The sequence below is a fragment of the Phalacrocorax aristotelis genome, chromosome 2 (assembly GCF_949628215.1).
Source record: "Phalacrocorax aristotelis chromosome 2, bGulAri2.1, whole genome shotgun sequence".
In the NCBI taxonomy this organism is placed as follows: domain Eukaryota; kingdom Metazoa; phylum Chordata; class Aves; order Suliformes; family Phalacrocoracidae; genus Phalacrocorax; species Phalacrocorax aristotelis.
In genome coordinates this window covers 26,610,535-26,630,034 of record NC_134277.1, presented here as the reverse complement: position 1 = coordinate 26,630,034, position 19,500 = coordinate 26,610,535, and the positions used below count along the sequence as shown (strand labels likewise).

Here is a 19,500-nt window from a genome sequence, read left to right as displayed (position 1 = left end):
GGTGTAAGCAAATAGTGAATGTTAATTTACACCGTATTTTAAAATAGCGTGTAGCAAATACTGTGTTGAGAGTCATAAATATGAAAAAAGCCTTTGTACAGATATCTTGGATACCTAATTTTACATATTCCTTTGGGAACAAAACCCCTACAGATACACACTGCATTGTGTTCCCACACAAAATGCTCCACCACTGCTTACTCATATCAGTCAGTCTGACATGGTTTCTTCTTCAGTGAATGTGCCTACAGGGAGGCCTACATTATTATAGTACTTTTTTAGTAATGGAAAAGCAGTGGTAGCTCTAACTGCACAAAATGCCTTTAAAATGGTTTGTATATATGACTTAATCACAGAATATCACCATACACAGTAACAAATAATAGTAATTCACCCACAGAAATCAGCTGGCAGGATGGAGGCCCCAGTACTTCACCTCACTTATGAGGAGGAGGTTGGATTTTAAATTCTCAGGTTTCAGTTGGTTAAGTACCTCACTGGTCTCCCAGGGCTTCCTAGCAATTAGTGAAGGGACGTAGTCTCCCTCAGAGGAGACATCAAAGCATGTATTTCAGTCAGGGCCCTGCTGTGATCAGTTTCTAAATCCTCTCCTTCATCTAGTTCTTGCTTATGACAAGAAAAACATCATCTGTGGTGAGCAGAAGTCTGAACACTGGCTTTGACAAGGTCATTGTTGGCCTGTAGGTGAGTCAGTCTCAGCTCCAGGCAGACACATCAGTGCAGATCTGATACTTGTGTAGCTGGAAATAGAGTGTCCTCTGGAAAGCTCCACAAAGAGAGTGGCAAATATCAGGGTTGGTATTTGTGGTTGATACTGCTTCAGGCAGTTCGTTATCAGCAGTATGAGGTCATTTAGTCTAACAGGTCATTTCTTTTCAAAAGAAAGAAACTAGCACGCCCCTGGTCAGGGCCAGACCATGTTCCTAACAGGGTGTTCTGTTAGAATCCACGCACACACGACCCTGGAGTCAAATCTACAGATATCAGAAGGCCCGTCAGCCAGGATAAATACATTCAGCAAATCTAAACAGAAGGTGACCATCATCCAAAAGCAATAATAAGGACCTAAGAACCTCTGGAGAGCCAGAAAACATTAGTTATTTCAGAATCACTTGTACCTAGAACAGGGTTTTCTATTGGTTGACTATTCAAGAACAGGATGAGCTATCTTTTTTTTTTTTTCCAAGCAAACAAGATTAAAAGTATTTATGGTTAGGAATCAGAATTTTTTTTTAATATTCCTAAAATTGAGAAGTTTACTGTGGCAACCTTTGAGAAGCATGTAATAGCCCAGGTGTGTAAATGTTAGGCAGGCTGCATTAAGAGGTCCTGTTTACGTCTGAAAAGAAGCTAACTCAGATTTATGTGTCCTTTGACAGTTCCATCTTCTGTGCAAACATTTTTTCCTACCATTTTTCTAGAAGTTTCTTTCTGGACATGCAATATAGAGGGAAAATAGATGCTTGCAGGTAGAACAAGTACTTCAGTATAACAAACCATGCTGATCTCATTAGTCCTAAACGAGCTCAGGTTAAAAAGGGAAATGTTCACAAAGAGCATAAGAAAAAATATATATCACTTTAACATTTTTTGTGTCCTAAAACTAAGAATCAGTCATGCCTCTTGGCTGACAGGCTGAGTGCTTAATCTTGAATATAGGCCCCAGCAGATTAACTGTTGGATGCTCTCCATTTGAGAGAAAGGCAGATTTAGACTGTTGCTACATTAAATCCTCCACAAACACAGGGAGTTCTTTTCAGCATTTGCACTGGAATCTTACAGGCTCACTTACACAGCTTGCACACAGCACCCACATAATTTATGGCTGTAGGACATCTTGGATCATTTGATACAATTTTACAATTGATGTTTATACAAAGCAAGACCATTCTTTTCACTTGAAGTCAAATTTAAATTGGTTTCATTTTAAGGGGGTCGTGTAACTCATTTTCTTATTGAGCGTCACAGTCTTTGGCATGTTTCACCAGTTAACATGCAAAGGGGCAAGATGAGCCCTTTGCACCACCGAAGGGACATTTGTCAAAGGGAATTCTATGTGCAAAATTCTTATTAAGTCATGTTAACAAGTTTTTTGCCTTTCAGTTCATTTTTGTATGAAGAATAATAAATCCCAGACAGTGCTGATTAGCTCAATGTCAAAACCGTGTTTTGAGTGGTTCCCTTTCTTTCTGTGTCAGTGTGATTGCCCTGCAAACAGTATGCATTAAAATAATGTGTTCTGGATTACATGAAGCATGCATCCAAACAGTGTTGGGATAAAATGTGCTGTAGCGTAGTGTAAACAGGATGGGATTTCTAAGGAAGCAGTGAAGATTCACTTCAGGAGTCTAGGTTCGTACAATCAGACTGGCTTTTTTCAGATGTCATTATAGTGTCTGGATCCTAAATGACTGAAGGCATTGAAAACCTTACCATTGATGGTGTAAGGCACAGGATCAAGCCATTACCTTGTAGTTTCACTATAGAGGTATTGCCCTACAACACATGAAGTCATCTACAATTGCACATAGTGAGTAATCAGTGCCAACTGTGCACCAAGAACTTTACACCCATTTTCAAATAGATAGTACGTCCTGGGTAGCATGAAATCTGTCTCAAGATTATATTTTCTTTATAGGTTTTTTTGCTTTGACTTAACAAATTTCTAGTCAACTTGAAGTAACATACAATTTTATCATGCTTCCCACCCACCCTGTATTTTTGCAAACTCTGGGCATTTTTCAGTTACCCTAACCTACTCCCCAAAGAAAATTTTAAAAAGGAATTAGAAACTTGAAAAAAACATCTGCAGAACATATCTACATAAAGAAATACAAGCAACTGCATGGCCACTTCCCCTGTGCTCCAAACTGCCTGAGGGAAAGCCAGCTCTGATCCAGAAGCCTTGTAATCACGTATCTCTAGCTTCGAAACAGACCTCATTTAATGGGGTCTCAGCACCACAGTAATTGTTTCAGGATCAGAGCTGCTTCATGGTTCTGGTTGAACTAGAGCAACTGCCCAGTTATCTGCTACTACCTGAATACCTATGAATTCACTGCACCATGCAGCCAGTAGATAAAAAGTTTACCTACAACCCACAGAAAGACCATCCTCAGATTTTAAGTTTCCTCAGCCAGGGTCCATCATTTTGTGCTATGTCTGTATAACAGCATATGGGGTTCTTGTCTACCCTTGGGCTCACAGGTGTTGCCTTGATATATGGAAACAAATCCATATAAGTTATATTCTAAATGTAAAAGTACCATCACCACCCACTTGCCTAAGTGTGTAGCAGATATTTTCAGTAACTCTTGCTCAGTACCCTGTATAATCTTTTAAATTTTAACTTTCTGAGATACTGTGCATCCACAACTAGTGCTAACTTTAGGAAAAGCTGACCTTGCCCTAAGCCCAGACAATTCCAGGAGGCAGCCTGACCACAGCTCTGGTCAGTGTGATGCACAGTAATTTCTGTTTGGGGAATTGGCCTATTTTAATGAATTGGTAGGTTAAACTGTCTCTGTAGTCAGCAGGCCTTATAGGGTAAATCAGAGCAGGCCACTTAGGAGATTATCTTCACTGATCAGCCATAAAAGGCCCACACTTTTTTCCCCTCTCACTTGACTATGTTTGTGTCATGATCCACTGTTGGGTTGCACAATTTGGCAGAAGTTGAGCCCCCTTGCTTTCTAACCAACCTCAGATAATTCTGAGCGGCTAGGGGCGGCTGGGCTTAACTTCTGAGTGATGTTCAATTGGATGTGTTATCGTGACCAGGTTTGTTGTATTCTCGGGAACAGAATTAAGACTCAAACGGAGTCAAATGCCAAGTCACTTTATTTGGCCGCCAGCAAGTACACAAGAGAAAAGGAGAGAAAGAGGAAAAAAAGGAAAAAGCGAGAGGGAGAGAGTTACAATAGCTACCACCACGGATCTGCAGTGTCCCATCGGTCCGGTGTCTCTTCAGCCCGGTGGGGGAATGTTCCAACTGGTCTCTGCTGGTTCCGCCTTTTATAGCACTGTTGCGTTGCATAGTCAATGTGCTGGTTTGCATGGCCGCACCTCCCGCTCGGCAGTGGGGCGCATGCGCAGTATCGTCACGAGAGGGTGCTCGATGGTTCCAGAGGGTTCCAGGGGGTCCGAGCCCCCCTCCCGTCTGTTGTAAGATGACCCTGGGGCCAGGAGCATGTGCAGAGGACTTGGCCTATGTGCTCCGAGACAACAAGATATAGATAGATATATATATGTTCCTGTTGGGTAGAACCTCCTCAGTTGCCGTGGTGGTGAAGCCTTGGTAGTCAAGCCGTTCTGCCGGCAACGTTGACACTAGTTTCTAGTCCCTTACACCACCCCGTGGCTCAACACTGGTGGCAGATATAGAGAGACAGTAATGAAAGAATAGAAACAAAGATAAAATGAAAGAAAGAGAGGAAAGTGTGAGAGAGAGAGAGCAGTAACAAAGATGCTAGCTACGCAAGCCAAAACATTATAACAATATCAACTCTAAACAAGGCCAATGTCTAACTTCAGTAACAATTCAGTTTCCAAATAAATCAGATTGGGGAGACAAACAGTTTATACAATTTGGACTGTGGATGACACAGATTGACGTACAGCTCGAATGTGTTTAACTCCATCAGGTGATACAATGGGTACAAACTGCATATTTGTGACAACACATTGGATTAACTGAGCGAAACATGGGATGACACATGGCAAAAACAGTAACACAGCTAGACCACACAATAGGTAAAATAAGATTTTTTGATCCAAGGACCTCGTGGAAGCCAGGAAAACATATCAACATTCCAGCCTTTCCAGGTTTGGGTGGGAACATGGGCCAATTTCCATATTCCGGCAGTAATTTTTTTAATGACTTTGCCATTGTCATCAATTTTTAAACAGCAATTAGAATCATTCCATTTCCCACAGACCCCACCTTCTTCGGCTAGTAGGTAGTTGAGAACCATGCGATGTTGATAAATTGCAGTTCGCATTTGGGTTGCCTGGTCTGCCAATAGGTCAAGGGCCTCAGCTGTTTGATTGGTGATAATTTCTAATACGGCTTGCAGCCAGATAATGCGATTTAGGTTATAAATGGGTTCTCAAGCACCACTAATCCATTCATTGGGGTTCCAAGTTGCAGGTCCATAATGCTGTGTGATACGTTGGGGGATCCACATGTCTTTACCCCAGGACTGGCCACTCCCATCGGTGAGGGAGGTATCAATAACTTTGGATCGTTTTTCCTGCTTCAAATTATCACATATTTGAATGCCTAAACGGTCTCCATCTGTTTCTGAGAGTAAGGAAAACAAGGGACAGATCACCACAACATAACATATTCCTGACCAGTTTGCTGGTAGCACTTTATATGCATGGTTTCCACATATCCAATAGCGTCCCTCGAGGGCCACTGATCCGTTAGCAAAGGGCCCTTTCCAATGTTCCACACGGGGTGAAGGGTCAAAATAAGGGGTAGGTTCTAAACCAAATGGCTCACTTTCAACACAAGAATATAGCGATTCCTTTGTGGAGTTTTCACAACATGGTATGTCTGAACAAAGTTCTTCCCACGTTGTCCTCCAACGGGGCCAATCTATTCTATTACAATATTTACAGTTGTAAGCTCCTGCTTCCTGGTCCCAAATACAATCATGGCCTACAGTGTTGCCTCAGCTGGTAATTAGGCATGAGAGACCAAAATCTGGAAATGCGTTCTGGTATCCCTCTTCATTCACCCACGAGTTCATCCGTTTCATGTGGCCCCTATCCCACCTGAACGGTTATGCTTATGTTCTGATATGTCCATTCACATGTGCTGTTACCCACAACACAAAGACGCCATCCTTTTGTGTTCTAGCCAAACAGTATTTACCTTTCTCTGGAAATTTTATGTGCCATGGTGAGTCATGTGAGCTCTGCCATGTTTTATTCCCTTTCGTTTCGCTATATTTACTCACCAACCATTTTGGTAGCAAAGGTATAGCTACCCAAACGGTCCTCCACATATCCAGCATTCTGTGAGGTTACAAACACTTGCTATTTGTTCAGCCAATTGCATAAAAGAATTCTTTATATCATTTCCTTCATCCCTAAAGTCTTTGAGGGGATAACTGATTGTTCCAGGGATCGCAACCCATACAGTACACCAAAAAACCAAAATTGACATTTTGCTCTACAAATCCAGCCTAAGCTTACAAATGTCATAAAAAACAGTCACAAAAATACAAATAGTCATAATCAAATGTTAATCTTCCCACATTCGGTTGCGTTCCTGCAGAGATCTCCTGTGAAATGAAACAAAACGTCGGCTTGCCCAGTTTGGGCTTCATCTACATGGCTAAAATGAGGGAACAATCCAGCGAGTGTTAATTTTGTGCTCTTTCCCCCAGGCATCTTCAGCCTTCCGGGCATATTTATTAAGGGGTTCAGCAAGTATGAGGGGGAGGGCCCCATTGGTTGGCATTTCTACCAACACTGGCTGTCCAGGAGAGAAGGTTGGTTCCCTTGGAACACTAAGAGCTTGAGACTTTGGAATTAAAACTGGGGGTTTAGGACAAAAGACATTTAGTCGGGAAGTATCCATTTATTCCCCAGTGATCATTGACTCGGGTAACTGCATCCCAGAGACGCTCCACCCAATGTGGCTTATGAGGTTTCAGAAATCATTTTAAGAGCCCATTAATTCATTCCACTATCCCATTGGCTTGGGGGTAATATGGGGTGTGGAATACTCACTTGATTCCTTCTTCCCTTGCCCACTCCTGTACTCTGGTAGCAGTAAAATAACTACCATTGTCTGACTGAATAGAACTAGGTTTTGGGAGGGAGCTAAACCAAATTTTCAGGGCCCCAGTTGCTCGTGGAAATGCTTTGGCCTGGACTAGCCCAGAAATTACTTCCACGCCTACTAATACATATTGTTTTCCTTCCAACTTTCGGAAACGCCCAATATAATCAATTTGCCAGACTTCCCAGAGGGTCTTTCTGTCTCTCAAATGGAGTGGAAACTCCTCCACGGGATGTCGCTCTAGCCAAAGTCGGCATTGTTCACAAGCTGAAATACAGGTCCTGCAAGCTTCCAGAGTGACAGGCCAGCCTCTGGCATGTGCCTCCTTGTATAAATCTTTAGACCCTCTGTGGCCACGTTTAACATGTAGCCATTCTAGAAGCCTATCCCAATTTTCTCCTGTTTGGTCCTCCCTTCTGCAGAGGGGCAATTCTGGCCAATTTGTCTGCCCTATTATTCCAATCACTCACTGGAATACCCCCTTCCTGGTGGGAGGGCACCCATGCTATTGTGAAATCCCCATGGTTTTGCAACATTTAAGATTTCTTGCCACCTCTCCTTTTGCCACACTGGCACCCGATTTACCTCCCAGTTGTTCTGTTCCCAAAAAGGGAGCCATTCTGTGCACCCTTTGAATACTGCAAATGAGTCAGTGTAGGTATACACCGGAGTCCCCGCTTTTCCCTCACTATTAAACACCCTCCATACTGCCACTAACTCTCCCAACTTGGGCACTGCCCTTGCCTTCAGTAAGTATTTCCCTCTTAGTATCCACATTAATAGCTACAGCCCGATACTTCCACTGTTTGCCCTCTCATTTGGCGGAGGTGTCTGTGAACCATACATTTCACAGCTCCTCCGAAAATGGCGGGGCAATCTTAACTACAGAAGGAGGAGGGATAACCTCCTCCAGGTGGTTTGTCACTTTTTCCTCTATGTTTAACACATTTGGGGTACCTTAAGTGACTGTAAAAACACTATAATAATGTTTGATTTTAGTATACCATTTCCTCACAGTATCCCTTTGGGCCACCCCGTCAGGGGTAGGGGTCCCTGCTAACACAGGCTTAATTACCTTGAAGGGTCCCCTTAAAACTGTAGGTTGTTGGCGTATAGTTCACTCCGCTTCTCTAAGAGCTAAGCTCACTATAAACAAACCCTTTTCCCAACTGCAATACCGCTTTTCAGCATCCTTCAAGCTCCTAGAATATAACCCAATTGGTCGAATGGGACCTTCTAGTCCTTTCTGCCAAAAATGAATTGACAATCCCGAGTGTGCGAACCACTATTCAATTTGAACTGGGTTGGTGGGGTGGATAAGGCCCAGAGTTTGATGGGTGCTTGCTTCAAACACCAAAAGCTGCAATGCCTCATCGTGAGCTGGAGTCCATTTCCAAATCATCCTCTTTTGCAACAGGTCATATAAGGGGCGTGCAATTATTGCAAAGTTCAGGATATGCTTTCTCCAAAAGACCAATAATCCCAAGGTGTGTTGCAGCATCTTTTTACTTTCTGGAATTTTTACCTGATCTAACACTGAGAGGGTGTCCTGAGGAATACAGATTGACCCTCCTTTCCACCAGATGCCCAAAAACTTAACTTCACTGGCAATGGCTTGTATTTTTCCTTTGGGTATTTGAAGGCCTATTCCTCCCAAACGATTAATAATCTGTCCTGCATAGTCTGCACCAAAGCTATGGAATGTCCCCCTATTAGTATGTCATCAATATACTGATAGACTTTGACCTGTCTTTCTGATGGGATTATTGCCAATTCCTGTGCTAGGGCACGGTGGGCCAAAGTAGGCGAGTGTTTATATCCCTGAGGCAAACGGGTAAAAGTATACTGTTGTCCTTCCCAGGTAAAAGCAAATTGATCTCGATCACACTCCTGGAGTGGAACCGTAGAAAACATGTCCTTCATATCAATGGTTGCTAAAGATAGGGTGGGACTGTTCTTGAATGGTTGCAATTAATTTGGCTATGTTGGGTACAGCTGCAGTCAGGGGGCCAATGTTTGCATTCAGTCACCGATAGTCAATGGTCAGTCGCCATTTGCCATTAGGTTTGTGTACTGGCCCCACTGGTGAACTGTACAGGGAGTGGGTAAACACTAAAATTCCCCGCTGTTTGAGACCCTCAATTACCGGGGCTATCCCTTCCCTGGCTCCTAGCAGGAACAGATAGGGTTTCACATTGGTAATCTTGGAGGGGGGAAGGGCAGGACCATTTGCAATAGGCACACCTCCGCCCAAGATGTTTCAGTTAATTGCCTGACCTGGGGCATCATGCCACTGCCTTCCCTTCAACACCTCTATGCCTAAAAGGTTCGTGTGAAAAGGTCCTATGGCTACCATGGTATTGATACAAAAATTCGCAGATACTATCCTTCAAAGTCCAAACCTCCCCGTAAGAGGAAGCGGAGTATCCAGAAAGTTCCCGAAATAAAACTCAATAGCAACAAAGTCACTGTTAAGCAGGCATCCTTTATCACAGCGCTGGGCAGCACTGGGGATTGCTCCACCACGAGTGCTCCAGTGATTCCGTAAATTTACAAAGATTATATGCTATAAAGTCACCCATAGTCGTCGGGTTCCCGAGGATTCATTAACGTATGTAAAAGTTCAATCTGCATGCATAGTTGCCTTCTTTAGTGGTCTTCGGAGGTCCTCCAGTGGTCTCCGATGGTCTTCCTCACCTGTCTGCTGGCTGAACTTTGGGTTTCCTTTGCCCATATATAGCCATTGAATTAGCTCATCAGTCCTTTGGCCTTGGACTATCACAAGGGACTGATTTAAACTAGTTCCTCGAGTGCTTGTGCCGAGTCTATGTTATCAATGAATTTACAAGCTTATTCAAGGTCTTTTTCATCCTATCAGGCACCAAGCTGCATTCTTCAAACACCTAAAACTATCGTTGCAGGGGATGAAATCACAAGAGAACAAGGATGCTTACAATTAAGGTCTGAGTCCAGGGATTGTCAAGGGTTTAGTCCTTTCATTCCCCCCTTTTCTTTAAACTTTGTAAATTCCTTTACAATGGTTCTAAATTTTCATATTTCATTACCTTTGGCAAAGGCCAAACTCTTATGGCCAATTTCTTTAGCTTATACCACAGGAGGTGATTGACGACTGTTAGTACAATAACAAATGCTAACAGTATCAAAAGCAGGTGAACTAAAATATTAAAAGTTTTCTCTGCAGAGGCTGAGTATCCTGGAAAGATATCGCACCAATGACGGGCAGTATCAGATCCAGTTTGACTAGACAATCCAACAAGCTTGTCTCCAGTTATCAATGTTTTAGTAACAGATTCAGCTAAAGTCTTTTTCGTTTTCTTAAATGTTCTTGAAGTTTCTGAGATTGGTTCAAGATTTCATTTAATTTTTTCAGAGATAAACTTGCATGACTTAAATTTAAGCTCTCATAATGCCAAAACATTGCTACTTGTTCTTCTGTATATGCAAAAAATGAATATGTTTGTCCATGCCAAGTTAAATGGGTTATATTCTTAAGACATCCTATGAATGGGGTGGTTACATTGTATTCAACTACTGATCGATTGTTAGTTACTAAACACACATAACTGGCATTAACCTCTAAAAACATTTCAAACACATTAGCAGACAGGATCGTCCATTTACAACTGTTAACAGAGTGTTCTAATAAGCAGGGTTCATATACTCGAGATTGTTGTCCACACAAGAGTCCATCAGAGGTGGTTTCACAAAGATCTAAATCATATGTTTTGTTATTGTTTCCAATATACTTCCCTTGGAATTCTGGTAACCAATATTCTGGGCTCCCTTGACTTGAAAAGAGGGTTGGCAGAATTAAAAATTTACACATTACTTTGGGGTCAGCTATATTATAGTATACTAATTTTCCTGCACACCATCTATCATAACACTGCACAAATTGTGAATAGGCTTTTATCCAGTGTCTAGGTAAAATCCATTGTCCAAATAATTTCCTCCACATAAACTCATTATTACTCATCAAGTAGGACTGCACCTTATTCTTTTGTTCCAATTGCCACATAACTTGTAGGGTACAGACAGTCCAGTCCACAAATTTTGTCAAATTTTTAAGTGATTGTATCTGGGCAATTATACTCTCATTAAAGAGATATAAGGACTCCTTATCATATTTTAAACTCTGTATCTGAGGATTAAAGGCGGTTGGCATCCATTCAGCCTGAATCTTGATTGCTTGAGCTACATTGAATCCTGCAGTTCCAACTTTATTCCTTGAAGTTTCCGTATCTACTGAATTTAGCAGTCCTAACCCAGTTCCTGCACCTCTAAGCAAAATGTCATACCAAGCTCATTTTGCTCTGCAGGGAGGGGTGGCTGGAAAGGATATGTTAAAGAACAACATATGCTTTTGCCTTATCTTTGCCACATTCCTACAAGTGGATGGTAATCTAATTAGTTGGTCCTGATTCACTGTAGGTCGTGGATTCAACAATGTTAAGGAGGCCACCAGCCCAGCAGTTCTATTAATGCTTCCATTTGTACACATCAGTGTATCCCAGTTACCAGTTTTCCAAGTATGTGTCTCATTTATGGGGGTATCATTTTGAAGAAAGCACTTCTTCATCTGCAGTGGAGTCCCTATCCCTTTGATTGCACAACATTTTAAGGCAACATTCGTTATCACAGTGACATTTGTCAAATTCGAACATAATACAAAGGTCATTCCATGCCATCCCGTCAATTTATCACTCCTAGTATAGGGTTCCCACAGAGAGCAGTTTTCAGCAAAATGAACTAATGTCTCGGTGTTACTTCCCCAAATCCACCAGAGACTATCAACAGATTCACTTCTTTTCTTCAGGGGCCAACTGGGAGTAAATGCACTTATTAATTCAAGACAAAAACATAACAATATTAATGTTAGTTTCGGGTCAGCCTTATAGATGTGGGTCCTATGGGTTGGGACTTCCATGGTCCATCAGGTGCTTTTTTAGTTCTTGAATAGTGGATCCAAGCAACGTGCCTCTCAAGCTTGACTGCAGTGTAAGTCATAAGCAGAACTTGAAAAGGGCCACTCCTCTTCAAGAGGATCACCTGAAATATTTTTAACATAAACCCAATCTCCAGGTTTGAACAAACGCAGTGGGGAATCTAACCCCCATGCTCTGGTAGACATCACTAATCCATTTACTTCTTGTAATTGTTTCCCCAATGGAATCAGATATTGTTGTAGATTAATCTCTCCTACCTGGGTGGGATCTTGTCCTTGATACCTAGTTTGAAATGGTCTCCCATATAGAATTTCAAAAGGACTCGATTTTTCCTTAGTTCTTGGTTTGACTCAGAGCCTTAGTAACACGATAGGGAGGGCTTGATCCCATCTTAAATTTGTCTCCTGGCACATTCTACTCAATTGCATCTTTATTAAATGGTTCACCTTTTCTACTTGCAGGTGTAAATTGTATGGACTTTCCAATTAATTTCTAAGTTTACTAACTTGTTGAACTACTTGTCACACAAAGTGTGGTCCCCTATCAGGGTAGATCACTTCTGGCACTCCAAATCTGGGAATAATTTCTCAATAGGATTTTTGTTACTTCTCAGGCTTTATTTGTTCTGCAGGGGAAAGCTTCAGGTCATCCGGAAAAGGTATCAGTTAATACTAATAGATATCTGTACCCCCCCTTTTCTAGGGAGATCCGTAAAATCTATCTGCCAGTTCTGGCCTGGAACATTCCCTTTACCAATACTTCCAAATTTCACCCGATTCTCTACCTTATGCTTAAAGAATAATCCAATTTCACATCTATCAACCATAGTGTTTATAGTTTGAAACAAATGTCTGGTTATTATTTGCTTGGTGAGGGAATTATACAAAGCTTCAGTTCCCCAGTGAGTTTTGTCATGTTCTGTTTTTATCAATTTCCATAATATTCTAAAGGGAACTACTATTTTGTCTTTTAACCTTGCCCATCCCGTCGGGCCAATTTCAGCCTTTAAATCGGTAATTAACTTCTGATCCTTTTCATCATATTCAACTATCTCAGGTAGTAGCAAAGATTTTTCAGGAATTAAACCTAATACCTCACCTTGTTCTGCAGCTTGCCTTGCCTCATGATCAGCCAATTTATTTCCCACTTCCCTGTCAGTGTTACCTTTCTGATGGCCTTTGCAGTGCATAATCGCTACTGCCGACAGAAGTTGTACAGCATCTAGAAGTCGCAAAATTATATCAGCATGTTTTATGACTTTCCCTTGAGTGGTTAAAAGTCCTCGCTCCTTCCAAATTGCCCCATGGGCACGAACTACACCAAAGGCATACTTTTAATCTACCCAGATATTCACTCACAAACCTTCAGCAAGCTCTAGTGCTCTTAACTAAAGCAATTATTTCAGCTCCTTGTGCAGATTTGCCCTTAGGGAGTGACCTTGCTTCCACTACTTTGTGGTGGTCACAGCATATCCTGCCATTCAACTCCATTCTTTACAAAACTGCTCCCATCAATATACCAAGTGTGGTCAGCTTCTTCCAGCAGCTCCTCCTTCAAGTAAGGCCTACTTGCATACACAGTTCTCAACGGTTTCTATGCAGTCAGGCACAACAGTCTCAATTTCTTGTTTATCAATCCTGCTTCCTTTTTAACTGATAATAGTAGATGTGACAATTTCTATATCATCCTGTTCCATCAAAACTGATTGATATTTCAAGAATCTTGATGGCGAGAGCCAGTGTCCCCCTTTCTGTTCTAAAACAGAGGTTAGAGTGTGGGAAGTGTGCACAATCATCCTCTGTCCCAATGTGAATTTTTGGGCTTCTTGGATTATCAAGACAATGGCAGCTACTGCCCAAATGCATCCTGGCCATCCTTTGCTTACTTCATCCAACTGTTTTGAGAAGTACGCTACAGCTCGTTTATAAGGACCCAATCTCCGGGCCAAAATTCCCAAAGCCACTCCTTGCCTTTCATACGAGAACAACCGAAAGGGCTTCATTACATCGGGCAGGCCCAAAGCTGGAGCCCTCATTAGTTCTGATTTCAGTTCTCTGAATGCCCTCCTGGCTTCATCAGTCCATGTGAATTGTGTCAGCCTATTTTTCAACAGTTCATACAGAGGTTTAACTGGAAGTCCAGAATTATAGATCCATAATCGTCACCAACCTGTCATTCCCAGAAAGGTTCAAAGCTCCTTTACCGTGGTCAGTTCTGAAGTCCTGCAAATGGCTTCTTTTTGGTCATTCCTGAGCTGTCTCTGTTCCTTAGAAATCACAAATCCCAAGTATATATTACTTCTTTCTTCAAGATCTGGGCTTTCTGTAATGAGACTCAATAACCACTTAGTCCAAGAAAGTTTAACAAACTCACAGTCCATTCTTTACATTCTTCATCCTTTTCTGTGGCTATCAAAATATCATCTACGTATTGTAAAAGGGTACCATTTCCTGGAGGTCTTTCCCAGGTCTCTAATTCTTTAGCTAATTGAATTCCAAAGATCATGGGGCTGTTTTTAAATCCTTGAGGTAACACTGTCCAGGTTAGTTGGGTTTTTCGTCCCGAATCAGGGTTTTCCCATTCAAAGCAAATAAATTGCGGCTTTCAGGGGCCAAGGTGAGGCAAAAGAATGCATCTTTCAGATCTAATACTGTGAACCATTCATAGGTTTCTTTTAAATTAGTTAGTAAGGTGTATGGCTTTGCCACTACTGGGTATAAATCTTCAACTGTCTTATTTATTGCCCGCAGGTCTTGTACCAATCGATATGTTTTGCCATCAGGCCTTTTGATAGGCAAAATAGGAGAGTTATACTCTGAAGAGCATTTGATCAATAATCCAAATCTTACGATTTTTTCTATAATGCTTTTCACTCCTCACCTATCCTCTAATTTCAGGGGATATTGCTTTACCTTGACAGGTAGTGCTCCCTCTTTGAGTTTAACAACAACCAATTCTGCATTTTTGGCCTTTCTAGGCATTTGCGAGGCCCATACTCCTGGCTATACCTGGTCTTTTGTTTCTTGTGTGATTTCCTCTCCCCTCATTAGTGTTGTTTATCTGACCCCCTGTGGTGCGCAAGGCAGCCACTGTAGCATTAGCAATTGTTCTGCCCATCATTCTCTTTCTGACTGTCTCTGTTCTGAAACACTTGCCAAGCAGTCTCCAGCAATTTTTCTAAATCTCTTGCATCTGTTCCTTGCACCTTCTGTAACTTTCTTCTGATATCATCTGCTGACTGTCCCAAAAACAGGAATATCAACTAACCCTTTCCCTCCTGGGAGGTAGGGTCTAAAGGAGTATATTTCTGCATTCCTTCTTTTAACCGATTCAAAAAAATCAGTAGGAGATTCCTTTTTATCTTGTTTTATCTCGTACAATTTAGACCAATTTACTGGTTTTGGGATAGCATTTCTTATTCCATAAGCGATCCGCTCCCTGTACCTCACTAATAAATCCCTAGCTCCTGTTTGGTTAGGGTCCTAGCCAGGATTGGTAACTGGAACATGAATGATTATCCACCGTTCCTGGGGGGGTTCCAGCCAAAACCAGAGCCTGTACCTGGGGGCTCTGGCTGCTCTCACAACCATCTGCTTCTCCGACTCACTAAACACCACATCCAACATTGCATCCACATCCTCCCAATCAGGGTCCTGAGTTTTCAGGATCAATTCAAATTCTTTAGCAACCTTTTCGGGATCGTCCCGATAATTCCCTGCGGTAATTCGCCAGCCGTCCAAGTCTGCTAAAGTAAAAGGCACTTTGATTCTAACAGGTCCTCCCACTCGTATCGCCTGCCTTAGTGGGGCCTGTATAATAGGTCCCACTTTACTCCGAGTTCTGGCAGTAATGGGAGAACATCCGATATTAGTTTCTTCCCTGACTCCTGCCTCCGATTCTTTAACCCTGACCGCACCAGCATCTCCTTCCCTATAACCTTCTCTCTCTGGCGGAGGCAAATAATCCTCCAGCCTTTAGTTCTGTGAGCCAACTTTTAAACATCTCTGTCAATGCTACACGCCGAACAACACCTCTTTAATCTTGTCTTTTGCTGATTTTTATCTTTTTCTATCGCCAGACCCATAGGGTCCTGGGGCGCTAGATTAATTCTACATTCTTTGTGCCATTCACGGTGATTCCGCAGGGTGAAAAAACATCTCTGCATAACCCACTTCATCCCATTTTCCTTCACGGCATAGATATAAAAGGAGTTGTAACAAAGTATTATACTTTAAAGTTCCGTTAAAAGGCCATTTCTCTCCTTCATCTAGCTTATATAAAGGCCACCACTGATTACAGTATTTTATCAAGGTTTTACAATCCACGCTCCCTCCAGGTGTTTCCCCGATATCTTTCCAGTGGGCCAAAATGAAGCCCAAAGGGCTCTTTTTCGAAACTCCACCCTGTTGGATCCCCATTCTAAAACTTATACAACACAAAGACAAGGACAAAGACTAGGGCACGAACACCACACACAACTAACAATTACTAGCACAGATACAATAACCACCACTACCTCCCACCGATCACAAATGCCGACATAGGCTAATCAGAAATTTTCAAATACACGTATACCAAACACATAGCGTAAATCACACACGCATATGTAAACCAAAATCAAATACAAATGCACAAACAAACTACCGTACTAATCAATTGATCAATACAACCATGCAACGTAGTAACCAAGTGATTAAAATCATACATGCAGTTGTATGCTACCCTGCGGTGTTCTCACGAACTGCGACTGATGGGTAGCTTCAAATGACCGGTCCCCAAAACCAAAAGAATGCCTTATTCTTACCAGGGGTCCTTGTCTGCCCCCGCACAGATCCGCGGAATCGGGGAGTCCCTCCAGAGAATTCTCCGGGGCCGGCCAAGGGAGTCTCCAACTCGGGGGGTCCTGCAGCCGGACAGAGATGGTCCCCTCTGGGTCACCAAAATTAATACAAAAATTCGCAGATACTATCCTTCAAAGTCCAAACCTCCCCGTAAGAGGAAGCGGAGTATCCAGAAAGTTCCCGAAATAAAACTCAATAGCAACAAAGTCACTGTTAAGCAGGCATCCTTTATCACAGCGCTGGGCAGCACTGGGGATTGCTCCACCACGAGTGCTCCAGTGATTCCGTAAATTTACAAAGATTATATGCTATAAAGTCACCCATAGTCGTCGGGTTCCCGAGGATTCATTAACGTATGTAAAAGTTCAATCTGCATGCATAGTTGCCTTCTTTAGTGGTCTTCGGAGGTCCTCCAGTGGTCTCCGATGGTCTTCCTCACCTGTCTGCTGGCTGAACTTTGGGTTTCCTTTGCCCATATATAGCCATTGAATTAGCTCATCAGTCCTTTGGCCTTGGACTATCACAAGGGACTGATTTAAACTAGTTCCTCGAGTGCTTGTGCCGAGTCTATGTTATCAATGAATTTACAAGCTTATTCAAGGTCTTTTTCATCCTATCAGGCACCAAGCTGCATTCTTCAAACACCTAAAACTATCGTTGCAGGGGATGAAACCACAAGAAAACAAGGATGCTTACAATTAAGGTCTGAGTCAGGGATTGTCAAGGGTTTAGTCCTTTCAGTATTGATGGGGGCTTCCTCTCCTGGTAACCACAGTGTCACTGAAGTCATAGGCATTGACCGCATTTTTCCCAGAGTATTTAAGATAATTAGATTTCTAGATGGGATAGAGATCCCGTACCTTTCTGCTTCGGTCTGCATCAGTGCAGTGATTTGTGCCCTGGTATCAATTAGAAAAATTACCGGTCTTTTCCTGGGTCCTAGAGCTACTGTACTCTCACATTCAAAGTGAGTTGTCTTACAAACATCCATCCTCCGCTCCCTTCCTCACCTTCGGGGAACGGAGCGTCTAGTTTTCCACCTTTTCCCTAGTCAGCTCCCCCTCAAGAGCTATCAGGGGTGGAGCATCAGGAACTAATCCGGGAGTGGCCTTCTTCCCTGACCATTTCTGTACAAGTTTTCCCAATTTTTGGGTCGCGAGTCCATCCATCAGGTCTCAAGGAATGCCCTTCTGAACCCCTAGATGCCATAACCCCTGTCGACTTAGGGGTCTCTCTCTCCCGGGATAATTGTTGCGGAGTGGCCTCAAATCCTGGCCCTTCCTAATTGACAGCGGCCGATTGTTAACTTGCCCTGCAGACCGTACAACCCTTGTTTCATTTTTTTTTGAACGATCCACCAACAGGGCCATATTTTCTCCCAAAAGTAATTAATTCCTGCGCTACCTCACCCCCCGTCCACACTTTCCTTCCCGACCGCCCATGGTCAGGCGTTATCCCTTCCAGAGTGGCCGTAGTTCTTTCTCCTTCTGAAGTATTTTGAATTTTCCCCTGTAATTGGATCCCAATGGGTTTCAGGGAGTCAGGGAGTACCCGGATCAGAGAAGTCATCCTCTCTGGGTCTACAGGCATCATCATCGGGGAACTCTGGTTGGGCTTGAGCTCCCGATCATACATCATTTGCAGACAGGCCGCTTTCTGCACACTTTCCACTAACTGATCCACCGTACCTGTCATGGCATGGGGATCTCCCTTCTCCAAAGGGTTCAGCCCTCCAGCCCAATACGCAGCCCTCTGGGTTAATGACCATGGGGCTCAGCGATTACCTGTAGTTAAGAACACTCCCGGACCCCAATAGCCTTCTGCTTCTTCCTCCGACAAAAAAATTCCGTCCCCCCCCGACAGGGAAACTCTCCACACATATTCTGTCTCCGATTCCTTCGGAGTTCTTGCAAAGTCTTTTTTCAACTTTGCTAGTTCAATTGCTGTAAATGGGACTTTTTTGGTGAGAACTTGAGGACGGTCATCGTTATTGTCCTCATACAAGTAGTCTGTTTTAACCAGTAGATACATGTGAGTGAGGCTTTCTACAGTTTCCCTTGCCTTCTGCAAGTCTCCCTGAGGATAAACTTGCCATACTCCTGTCTCTGGAAGTTTCACCTCTACCTCCGCCAGTGTATCTGCTTCCTTCAAAAGTTGATCCCTCAATTCTTCCTTCAGTATGGCATTTTGATTTCTCTCCTCCTGCAACAATCACTTGTTTTCCTCCAGTTGTTCCTGTAGTGACTTTATGACCATCTGCAGTGAGTCTATTGTGACATCGGCTTGACAAAGCCTCTGCTTCCTATCTTCCACCGCTGCTGCCAGACTTGCTCCCAGTACTGCACAAATTACAGCTTTTCCTTTCCCCGGTCTAACCCTAGCTTCCTTCTGCAGTACCCTTATCCTGTCTACTACACTTTGCGGTTGATACCAATGTTTTTTCGCCCAATCTTGTCCCTGAAGTGAGGGGCGAGATCAGTGCGCCTCCAAAAGATCATATAGCTTATCTATCCCTTCGGTCGGTGAAGGGACACAATCATGAGCATTAACTGCCTTCTGAGTGGCCATTTTACCTAAAACAAAGGGGCTGTATCGTCCTGAGAGGGTCACACCTTAATGCTGCTATCTGCTTTTCCCCTTTTCGCCCTTAGGGGCTCACACCTTAATTGTCCTTAACACAAAGGAGCTATAGCCTTCTAAGCGGCCCTTTTACCTAACACAAAGGGGCTGTATTGTCCTTAGAGGGTCACACCTTAATGCTGCTCTCCGCTTTTCCCCTTTTCGCCCTCAGAAGGTCACATCTTAATTGTGCACTTTCTGTTCTCCGAGAATCCTGTCCGTGGCGCCCATTTAAAAGCGTCACGATCCACTGTTG

At 42.9% G+C, this 19,500-nt stretch overlaps 1 pseudogene; it reads right to left on the bottom strand.

Annotated features, from left to right (window-relative positions):
• Positions 1 to 17,800: 17,800 nt before the first annotated feature.
• Positions 17,801 to 19,193, bottom strand: LOC142052245 (uncharacterized; annotated as a pseudogene).
• Between the last annotated feature and the right edge of the window lie 307 nt (positions 19,194 to 19,500).